The following is an 11,900-nucleotide window of genomic DNA, read 5'->3' on the forward strand; positions in this document are numbered from 1 at the left end:
GTGTTGAATGTGCAAAAATGTGTTTACTTATTTCTGCTTCTCTCCACAAGGGTGAGTCATTGCTCCAAATATCAAGCCTTGAACCGAACATGTCCAAAACAGAAGGTAGTCAACTGCTGGACAACATGCGGGTAAACATCAGCACTCTGTTGAGTGTAGTGTAGTGTGAGTAATCTACAGCACGCCGTGGTGATTTACTCTACTGTAACTGATAGCGTCTTTTCTCCGACCTTGACTTCATATGCTGTATTTCGCTTTCCACACAGACACACAGACAAACAGACACACAGCCACACAGACATAGAGCCACACCCACAAACATTTTACATTCTCCCCCAGCAGTTCAGCCTTTTCACACTCCTGATTATACATGCCTACTGCACACACACACACACACACACACACACACACACACAGACATATACACACACACACACACACACACACACACAAATACATGAACACGGACACACACACGCACAAATACATAAACACATACACACACACACACACACACACACACACACACACACACACACACACACACACACACACACACAAACACACACACACTCACAAACACATGAACACAGACACACACAGACAAACACACACACACACACACATACGCACACAAATACATAAACACAGACACATACAGACATACACACACACACACACACACACACACACACACACACACACACACACACACACACACACACACACACAAATACATGAACACGGACACACACACGCACAAATACATAAACACATACACACACACACACACACAGACACACACTCACAAATACATGAACACAGACACAGACAGACAGACAGACAGACAGACAGACAGACAGACAGACAGACACACACACACACACACACACACACACACACACACACACACACACACACACACACACACACACACAGCCACATCCGTCACTCTGTCAAAGACAACATTCTAGTTTGCTTCATTACTTTGCACAGCAAAACCCCCCAGATTTGTACACATTTACTAATTCTTAAATAAGGTTTTAATGAAATGTCATTATTTGCAATGTGTAATAATTGTAAACTGTGTATTAATTGCAAACATCCTTTTTCCTGTCTTTCTTCTTCATCTTACTATTATACTCAACATCTGATAATACATAAGGATTTATAATAATAATAATAATAATAATAATAATAATAATAATAATAATAATAATAATAATTACAATAATGGCTAAAATGTAACTGTAAATGGCTAAAAAAAGATATAAAAGAGAGATAAAATATTATGGTCACAAGAAAAGAATTAATAATCACACACACACACACACACACACACACACACACACACACACACACACACACACACACACACACACACACACACACACACACACAGCTCTGTTTTGGAATCAGTAGCTACTGTATTTCTGTGGAGTGAAGAAAAACCAGTAGAGATTTTAGCAGTAATGTTATGAACAAATAAGTGAAGAGGTTATTTGCATTGACACATTAAAATGAGTGATTTGTTCAGAAGAGGCATGAGCAGTGTTGATTTGTTTGATATGTTAGTATTATAACTGAACAAAGTGCTATGATTCATCTCCAACCTCATTAACTTCCACTTTTGTTTTCTCCCCACATCTGTAGCGGTTACTGCTGACAACAATAATACAGTAAGATACATTATTTTCATTCGACCGGATTGGTTCTGATTTCTCCAAAACAATAAATCCAAGTCTCAGTCTTGCATCATCCCTCACCAGGATGTTTTAGAGCTGTAGCGAAGAAGTGCTGCTGGAATCCTAAAGACTGTCCTGTGCTTATCCCAGGCTTCTTATTCAGCTGCTCATTCTACAAATCCATTCAACACACTAAAGCTGCTTTGGAACATTGTTAAAAGTGTGAAAAATGGATTTAAAAGTAAAGCTCCTATGGGTGGATGCATTGCATTAGTCTTTCAATTTTTAATCTGATGCCTAATCAAATAAATAGTATATGTAGATATAAAAATGCCCTTGTATAACTTGAATTTATTGAATACATACAATGACTTTTTGTTCAAATGACAAATTTATATATTTTTTTTAACAGTCACAAATATCCTTGCATGCTTCATCTATGAAATGTATTAGCTATCATGTAATATAGATTTTCAAATCATATAGATTTTCTTGACCTTGAAACCATATTGGCTTGACCTCTCAAGCCCAAGTATAAACAATACAAAAAATGTTAAACAACAAAACATATCAAAACAGAAAATAGAAATAAAAATACAAATAAGCAAAGCAAAATAAAATTTCGGTAAAACGAAAAATGAAGAACGAGAATTAAAGTGACATAAAGGTTCCAATGATGTTCTGTACTTATAATAATATCCCAGAGCTCCCGTACTAGTTAAATGAAAAACATTTCATTTCCTGAATTCCTGAATTAATATGATTTGTGCTCACGGACTGACATTGGCTAACCTTACACTTGTTGAAGAAAGAAAGAAAGAAAGAAAGAAAGAAAGAAAGAAAGAAAGAAAGAAAGAAAGAAAGAAAGAAAGAAAGAAAGAAAGAAAGGTAGAGTCCTCGAACATAACCTAGCTCCTCGACCTTTCTGACGAGCTGGAGTGCAGACGCTGAATGTTTTACTCACATATTATTGTGGTCTTCAAAGCACTCCGAACCCCTTCAACGTGCCTATAATTTCAGTCATCAGTCACCATTTTTAACCAACAGATGTTTCCCGGTGTCAGTAAGTAGCCTGGATGGAAAAAAAAAGAAAATGGAGAACTCCTCACCCTTAAACAGTTGCATATGGAAGTGTCTGCTCCTTAGTGTGCTTATTACAGTGGAAATATACGAGACGGACGGCTCACTCGAGGGACACAAGAGGCGCTCCCAGGTCCAAGTCGGCAGAAGAGATGTTAGTCCATACGAATTCATGGGGTCGCAGGTAAAATCGTGTTGATGGATTCAAGAATTTTGACTACAAATTTAAAACATGATTTGAATTTGTTCCTTATATTCCAAAAATAGTTCGTGTCTGGGTTTGTTTTTATGTCTTAGTGGTTTGTGACTGTTGTAAATTTTATAAATAATATTTTGGAATATTTGGCTGGTCAACGTTAAAAACTGCTTTCTGCTTTTTTCATTTAAAATAAATGTTTAATTAATAATTAATAATTTTTTAAAAGTAGATTTTGTTATGTAAAAAAGGTTACTCGGGTTTAGTGGTAGCTTAGCAGTAAGTAGCTGAATTAATGTGTACAGTCCTCACAAGGATATAAATATGACGCATGTGTGTGTATGTGTGTGTGTGTGTGTGTATGTGTGTGTGTGTGTGTGTGTGTGTGTGTGTGTGTGTGTGTGTGTGTGTGTGTGTGTGTGTGTGTGTGTGTGTTTTCTAAAACATTTTGTTTTATAATGTTTGTCCAAAGGTTTTTAACTTGTTTTCAGTCATTTATTTGTTGATTGATGTTAATTTATAACAAACTTTCAGCAATGTAAGACTTGGTATTTGTGTGTGTTTGTGTGCACAAGTGAATTTTCTGTGTTATAAAAATGTTCCAGTGGTGTTATTTTTGGTCAATTAATCTAAATTATACCTCAACAAATTGTGAATTTGTTCTGAGAAGTGTGTGTGTATGTGTGTTTGTGTAAGTGTTTGTGTGTGTGTGTGTGTGTGTGTGTGTGTGTGTGTGTGTGTGTGTGTGTGTGTGTGTGTGTGTGTTATTAAAAAAATGACCTTCAGTGTCATTTTGTTTTTAAGCATTTTTTACATCAAATTTGATTTTTACATCATTTTCGTTGTTTTTTCCTTTTTAAAAGAAATTCTTGGTGCAGTACAATAAGAGTGACATATAAAAGACACAGAGAGAGAGAGAGAAACCATAGGTGTCTCTTGGATAATTGGAAATGACATGTTTTTTAACCAGCTTGACAAGCACAGCATTATGATGTGTTTAAGAATGAAATCATCTTCCCAAATCTCTCTTTTTTTTTTCTTTAAACTGTCCTCCTCATCCCAGATAATGACACATGAAGCAGCTCTGGGTGACAGATAATAACCGGGGTCAGATTCTAGACGAATAGCATTTGCTTCAGTGGTCGGTGAGGCAGCGGAAATTTTAGTGAAACAATTTTCTGAAACCGATTACAGGTTTGTAATTTTTTTTGGGTTGAAAAGAGATTGAGCTTTGATTCCCACATCAAAGTGGCATATTTGTATAAATCACATCCATGTTGTAACATATAGCCTATTTTACACTAGAGTGTCTGATACTTTCAATATTTACTTCAGGTTTTGCATGTACACATGAGCAAATGTTACTTTAGCAGGACGACGGTGTTTAAAGCATCTTTAACACAAAGGCAGATTTGCATAAATGAGGTTATCTTGTAAAGACATATTACAACAACTAGTAGAAAACCATTTTGTCTGTTTAGTCCTTCTTTAAATTTGAAAAATTGGATGTTTAGTCAGTACTACGCACATAACGCAGATTCAGTCAATTTTATATGCTTTAAAACTTGTTAAAAAAGTTTATAGTCACTGTATATTGGTAAATATCTATATCAGTCTGATTTGCATGCAAAAACAAGGACATTAATATTTAAAGAACATTTAAGGACAATAATCCAAGCACCTTAATATTCTATAAAAGCTTCGTTTGTAAACAGTGAAATTATTCATTTTTCACTTTCTGTTTTTCTTTCCTTTCAAATGAATACAGTGATGGAATAAAAATTTTGCCATAAAGGTGGATTTTCCTACTGCTCAGAATTGTGTCGTCTCCCTGATTGGTCTGATGGTGGCATTGTAGTGCAGCATTTTGCCTCGGAAGCCAGATCTTATAAAACATGTTATGTAGTCAAATTTTCCCCCCAGATTCGCTTGGGTTATTCAAACCAAAAAAAAAAAAAAGAATATCCTGAAGACTGTTATACTTCTGTCTGCAAATTTACATAACATGCAAAAACTAAATTTGCCAATTGCTCATGGTTCTTGGCTCTTCCTCCCATCCTGACAAACTTCATTTCATCATGCTGTGATAAAAAAAAACTAATCTTTGGTCATTTAAACAGATGGAACAGATGAACTTTTAAAAGACTCAGAAGTTTGAGACATGTCCTTCAACATGGACTGTTACAAAAAGTATGTTATATTATCGTGTGAGTTATGGAACTGGAATTTTAGCAATGTTCTGATCAGTTTTAAAATGTTAAATTTGGTGTACAATTAGAGAAACACAATATAAACCTTCCTACCAATTTTTAAGTCTGTAGCTTAGACACATCTGAGTACAATATACTTCAATTAATATATATTTTTTTGTCCCATGCCAATTTTTAATGTATCTGAATCTTACTTTTTTTTTTAATCTTAGCTGTTTAGCTGTTTGCAATTTTAAACAAATAAATAAGTAAACAAATGTACCACAATGGACACCTAATTTCATCCAGATGATAATAAAATTTGAAAGCATGTACATATAAAATCATTGACTTATTTGTTTGTCATCTGTGTCAATGGAGAACAATAATGCTGCATTCAAGGTTGCAATTTGTAACTCATCCAATAAGTCACAGAAAACACCATAGTAGCATGAAATATCTGCTGAACTACAAGTTCCTTCTCCATTTACAGACTAAACCCAAAGCAACATGCGTGTGCACGTTGTAAAGTGTCACTTCTCTAAATTTTGAAAGGTATTTCTTTAGTTCGGTTAAGATACAGAAACATTATCTTGGTTAACTCGATAACATTAATCACACCGATCACTTTTTCTATAAGGTAATCATCAACAATGCAATGATCACTTATGTAAGTCATGTTAGCCAGCTAGCTTGTTGCTAGCACTATATTATGCTATTGTCTATTGTTAATGTGCTGCAGATTAAATCCAAAATAATAGCAGTGTTGTTTTTAATCCACTCTGCATGTGCCAAATTGAATATATATACAGTGTGTGTGTGTGTGTATATATATATATATATATATATATATATATATATATATATATATATATATATATATATATATATATATATTACAACTTTCAAATCACAAAGTACAAAGACACCACGAATGCAGTGCACATTTAATTAAGTAAATACTTATTTAAACTTTTCTCTGCTGCCACATAACAAATCTTAAATAGATCTCTTAAGATCATGTCTTTCCTCTAAACTTCTAATACACAGGTTCCCAACCCACATTTTTTATACAATTCTGTCCTACGCAAACATATCAGTGTTCTGTCTGTAGCACAGCTGCTCCAATTAATCAGCTAATTAACAGTCCTTCCTGACCCGAAGTGTGTGAGGACTAAAATGTGCAGGACAGACGGGTCATCTGTAAGGCCCTTGATGCCAGTCTTGGGTAAAAGTAATAAGAACAAGGAAGTACATTTATAGCATTTGGCAGACACGCTTATCTAGAGCACCTTGCATTATCTCAATTTTTTATACAACTGAGCATCAAGGGCCTTGCTCAGGGGCCCAACAGTGGCAATTTGGTGGACCTGGGATTGAACCCACAGCCTTTCCATTGGTAGCCTAACACTTTAACCACTAGGCTACCACACGACACAAAAAAAAACAGGAAGTAACACGTTTCTGAAATATTTCTTTGTCTTATTTAAACAAAACGTTGTTGCTTCTGTTTTACTCGAAACACCATGTGGCAAAGTTTGACCACTAGGTGGCATTACAACAAAGAAATGCGTACAACTGCACATAGAAAAACGACGGTTTGTTACTTATGAGGCCTAGGGTCATGCAGAGTTCAATGTATCTTCCCATGCAAGTTTCCAAAGCGCCATATTAAATTAGACACCATTTTGATTTGACCAAATTTCTGATCAGGTCTTGAGGGAAATATGAGGATAATTCGATTAATTGTAGTTTAAAGTTAATCCATGCTGAAAAGTTACTAGTGGTTAGTTTTTTAAGAGAAAATGAAAAATGTTCACAACTAAACGAGAGCTATTCATGAATGATTTGGAAGATTATTAAAAAAACCTGACAGGTTTAAAGGATAGAAACATTTGAGGTAATGCTTAAACTTAATTAGGCTCCATAATAAATTCTGCTAAAAATAGTGGTGCTTGGATCCTGATAATATCCAAATATAATATTACTGATGATCACTGAATATTTCTTAAATTCAAGAAATTTTATTTTATTTTACGGTCGTGTTAAAACCATAAAGAGGGTTCAGCTTCGAGGCTTTTTGAAGTCGTATATACAGCTGTGATCTAAATATCAACACAAAGTTGATCTAAAATGTCGACAGCAGTTCTAAAGTGTAATTGGCAAATGCTCTTTTGCCTTCGTTCCATTTGCTGATGCAGGAGGAATGAATGGTAGCAATACTGCAGTCCCTGACTGTGCAGAATAAATCTTTAGGGCCCACAAATATTGACGCAGAGTCCATCTTTGAGCCTTATGAACCAAAGAACCGGATTGAAAAATTGTCTTGTATTGTTGTTAAAGAACTAATTAAAGATTTAGACTGGTTAGTACAGAACAGACAAGTTTAAATATTTTGTCTTTCCTCTTAAGCTTTGTAATGGACCAGATTTAGATATTTGCTATGTTTTACCATGCAGAATGTTGGACATACGGGTTGAACTGACAAACACTGTGTAATTAACATTTACACACAAATCTGGGGGGTTTTGCTGTGCAAAGTAATGAGCAAACTAGAATGTTGTCTTTGACAGAGTGACGGATGTGGCTGTGTGTGTGTGTGTGTGTGTGTGTGTGTGTGTGTGTGTGTGTGTGTGTGTGTGTGTGTGTGTGTGTGTGTGTGTGTGTGTGTGTGTGTTTATGTGTGTGTGCGTGATCTTACCTGAACACATCCAAAAGGCAGCTATGAAGGACCAGGATGGAAAGAGCAGAATAACGATGCCATGCAATTTATTTCCATTATATTTCAATGTTCTGTCATGTTCCCTGACAAGCTAACTCTTTATTCATTAATTTCTTTATTTATTGTCAGTAACTTCTATATCGGATAAAGCGGTAGAAAATGAGTGAGTGAGTGAGTGAGTGAGTGAGTGAGTGAGTGAGTGAGTGAGTGAGTGAGTAACTTCTATATTGTTGATCGTGGATTTCATTATAAAAGTTTATCAATTTTTGAACATATATTGAAAGCCCAAGAGATAAAAAGGCATAGATAGATAGATAGATAGATAGATAGATAGATAGATAGATAGATAGATAGATAGATAGATAGATAGATAGATAGATAGATAGATAGATAGATATGAATAATATGCAACGTATAATAAACTTAAATATAAAAAAAAACTAGATGTGAAAAGTTAACATGAAAAACATAAATTGTGTGGCAGGAAGAAATCTTGACCTACATCATGTTCACATTAGAAAAAAAAAACCTTTGAAATGGAAAATGTTAAGTTTTGGTGCATTGTGAATCATGTGATTATTCAGAAGAGATTTTTTTTGTCTCACTGCATGCTGCCAGCAGACCTTGATCCATTCAAACTACCACAGAATACATCTCTATCTTTCCTAATTTTAAATAATGCTTTGACTTACCTTTCTCTATCCCACTATTGTCTTCTGCTTCAGGTCTTTGTCACGGTTTTGCTTTTATAGTCTGGTTTTACTTTATAATCGGATATGTTTGGTAATGAAACTACGGTCTGAACCTTGCTGCAAAAAAAGAAGGGCTTGTTTATCACAATTTAGATTTTTTTTTTAAAATAAAACGTACACACTGTCTGTAAACATCCACTCTCACACATATTAACAAACTGGAACCTTCAACCTTCACCATTGTGCCAAATATGAATGCCTTATTAAAGTGGCATCAACGATTTTTTTTAACCTAAAATAGCTTCCATCCTGTCCATAAACCTGTTGTAGGTTCCTGTAAAAAGAAATTAAAATAAGACATAAACTCTTAGGTACACTTGAGCAATGTGGCTGAAATGATGTTCACTGGGATAACAATGTGGCAGCGTATTATTCAGCACAGTTCGTATACTAGTCGTTCAAGTTTACTGTGTATTCCCTTTTTTTTTTTTTTTGCTAGCCTTTTTATTCAGGAGTATAGAACGCAGTGAATGCATGCTGAGGGTGAGCAAAGTGTGGTCGTATTGTAGTCGAGCTTCACAGGGTCAGCGCAGTGAGATAGTGAGAGGAGTGAGTGAGAGTAATCATAGATCTGCCACTCACGGCTTTCTTTCCATCATCCTGTGAAGCTCTTCTTCCGAGAGACGACGCCCGCAACCCACACAGCACCTTCTTGATCGTGAATGCTTCAATACCCTCCTCTGTTCACAACCTGAAATAACCTTTTATGTGCCATAATCTATATCATCCCTCACCCTGTGCGAAATCAACCTTCCTCCCACTTTCACTCTCTTTCCTTCTGTCTCCCTCTCTCATGAGCTTTTTCAGAGATCAAAGTTACAGGGAAATTTATAACAAACACACAACTAAAGGCAGAAGTGTGTCTGCTGCTGACAGCTTTTATTCCAGCTGGATAATGGAAGCTGCGGCGCACGGAAAGGCTCGGTAAAGACTAGTCCACAAAGACCTGTGACGAATGCCTGGAGTAGATGATTGGAATCAATTAGTGGACAATGGGTCAGTGAAAGCAGCTCTGTCGTAGAATAAATGCATCGACGCTGCGCCGCTTATACCTGAGCCATTGAGTAAAGCAGGAACGGATGCACACAAAAACACAAAACATCGAGTATGACCTATGAAGTTCTATATTAATATATTAATGCACAGACTATATACATACTGTTCACATCTAGATAATCTAGATTATCTGTGCCTTACTGAGTCTAATTAAACCATTAAGCGTTTTTCACCAAATTGACGCAGCTTGATATCTGTTCACCGCTAGCGTGTCGTGTGAGGCACATGTTCCCCACCAGATTTCACGATAATGTGGTTTCTTGGACAATAAAACTGCCACTTAGTGTTGCCCAGCTCACTTTTGATAATGAAAAATGGCTTGCCCTGCACACAAACAAGCCAGAAAAAACCCAACCCAGCACGTCAGCCGTGCAACACAGCTTCCATTAGAATCCAGATATAATGAAGGAAACGAAGAGCAATTCACAAGCCACATGCTCGCGAAGCCTAAATGGACGTCCGCTCGCTGCCTCCTAATATGTTATAGAGCGCCATTGTGTTTTCACAAAGCATGCATGCAATTAGATTTCCGCCTGCCATACTAACATTCATACACCAGTTTGGCTGCCATGGGCTTTTTCCATTTGTTAAATCCAAGCCAGGTTTCCCATGCTTGGAATTCAGTCTGCTTTTTTAAACTGAAGTGTTTCAGCTTTATTTAAGGGTCAATGAAAGGTATTTGAAGCTACAAGCATTTCAGGTTGAGGGAGATTCTTTACTAACACCAGTATATTGCCAATTTAGTTGCATTTATTTCTTCATTTATTTTTTACTAATCTGACTCCATGTCCATCCACAGAGGCTCATTTAAACACAACCCATAGGAGTATTCAGGGAAATGACAGTGAATGGGCAAAAGGACATTCATGAAAACACTCTGATGGGCCATGAACAGGAAATAAACCGGAAATGTTTAACTGGAGTCGGATTTTGGTGACGTTGATCTCTGTTGGCGAGATGAGATATTATCCTGGTTTATGAGACAAATATTTTAGTCTAATTTCTGAATCCCACCATTTTTTACAATGTTGACATTCTTCTCCAGGGTACTTCTCATGCGAGGGATCAAGAAATCACTAAGTTAGTGAATGAAGTAAAGTTTAGTTAGGAATCACAATTTAAACTGAAAGTGCTGCACACTGTGAAGAGCGTATGAAGCAAACATTGCAAAAGATATCTTTCTAACAATCAATTAAACAAGGAAGATAAACACCTTTACATGGCAATTAAACCTAAACACTTATACAACACTATATGCATATTTTATACACAGATACATACATGCACACACACACACACTTTCATGCTCATGCACATCATGTGATTTAACGTATATGCCATGGTTCTGGAGGAAATTGGAGAACCTGGAGAAATCCACATGGCCATATAAAGAACATGAGAAAACTTGACACAGATTCCACAATAAGCCGATTTCCGGATTCGACTCGGTGCCCTGGAGCCGTGAGCATTTTTTTTAAGTCATAAAGTTATGATCTGAAAAGCTCACCGATGATGATGACTAGACTATAAGATTTATTCTTGTCTCCTGTAATGAAAAGCATTAAAGACCTGTTTCCTGTCCAACATCCTGTCCATTAAACCAACACCGACCCACAACTTCTTACCATTTTCAGCACTGTTCTTACAGTATAAACTAATTTTTGAAGCAGTAGTGAAGACATGACAATAAAGAAAAGAGGAAGCAAGGACAGAGGGACAACGAGTGGCTGCCTGACTACGTCTCTTTGCTTCAACCTTCCTGAGATAATGAGCGCCTGTGTCTCTGTGAGCAAGATAAACATTATTTCTGGCATATTGTGGCTGCCAGCAGCTTATTTATGGCCTGGCTTTTGTGCCGGGGAGCTAAAAATGCTTGAAAAAATAAAACAGCAGAGTGGGAGCCCTCGTCAGCTCGAGTTCGCTCCCTTACCCTACCCTCGCAGTGCTACAGGCACTCCAAACGCTACATCAAACGCTCAGCATCCTGGCCTCGCTCCCTGTTAATTGTATACCTATTGTTCCCACGGAGCGCCTGAGCAGGAGAAAATGGAGGTGGGGAGAGGGGGAAATAAGCCTCTGTAATGAGGCCACTGCAGCTGAGTAAATATACTCTAAAACAATATGAACTGTTTTGATGCCTGTCCTCGACCCATGCATGCTGCCAGGCTTATTACGATCTCACCTTGATGATAAATAAGGCCAGCCGAGGTTGTTATGGGG

The sequence above is a fragment of the Tachysurus fulvidraco genome, chromosome 26, assembly GCF_022655615.1.
Source record: "Tachysurus fulvidraco isolate hzauxx_2018 chromosome 26, HZAU_PFXX_2.0, whole genome shotgun sequence".
Classification (NCBI taxonomy): Eukaryota; Metazoa; Chordata; class Actinopteri; order Siluriformes; family Bagridae; genus Tachysurus; species Tachysurus fulvidraco.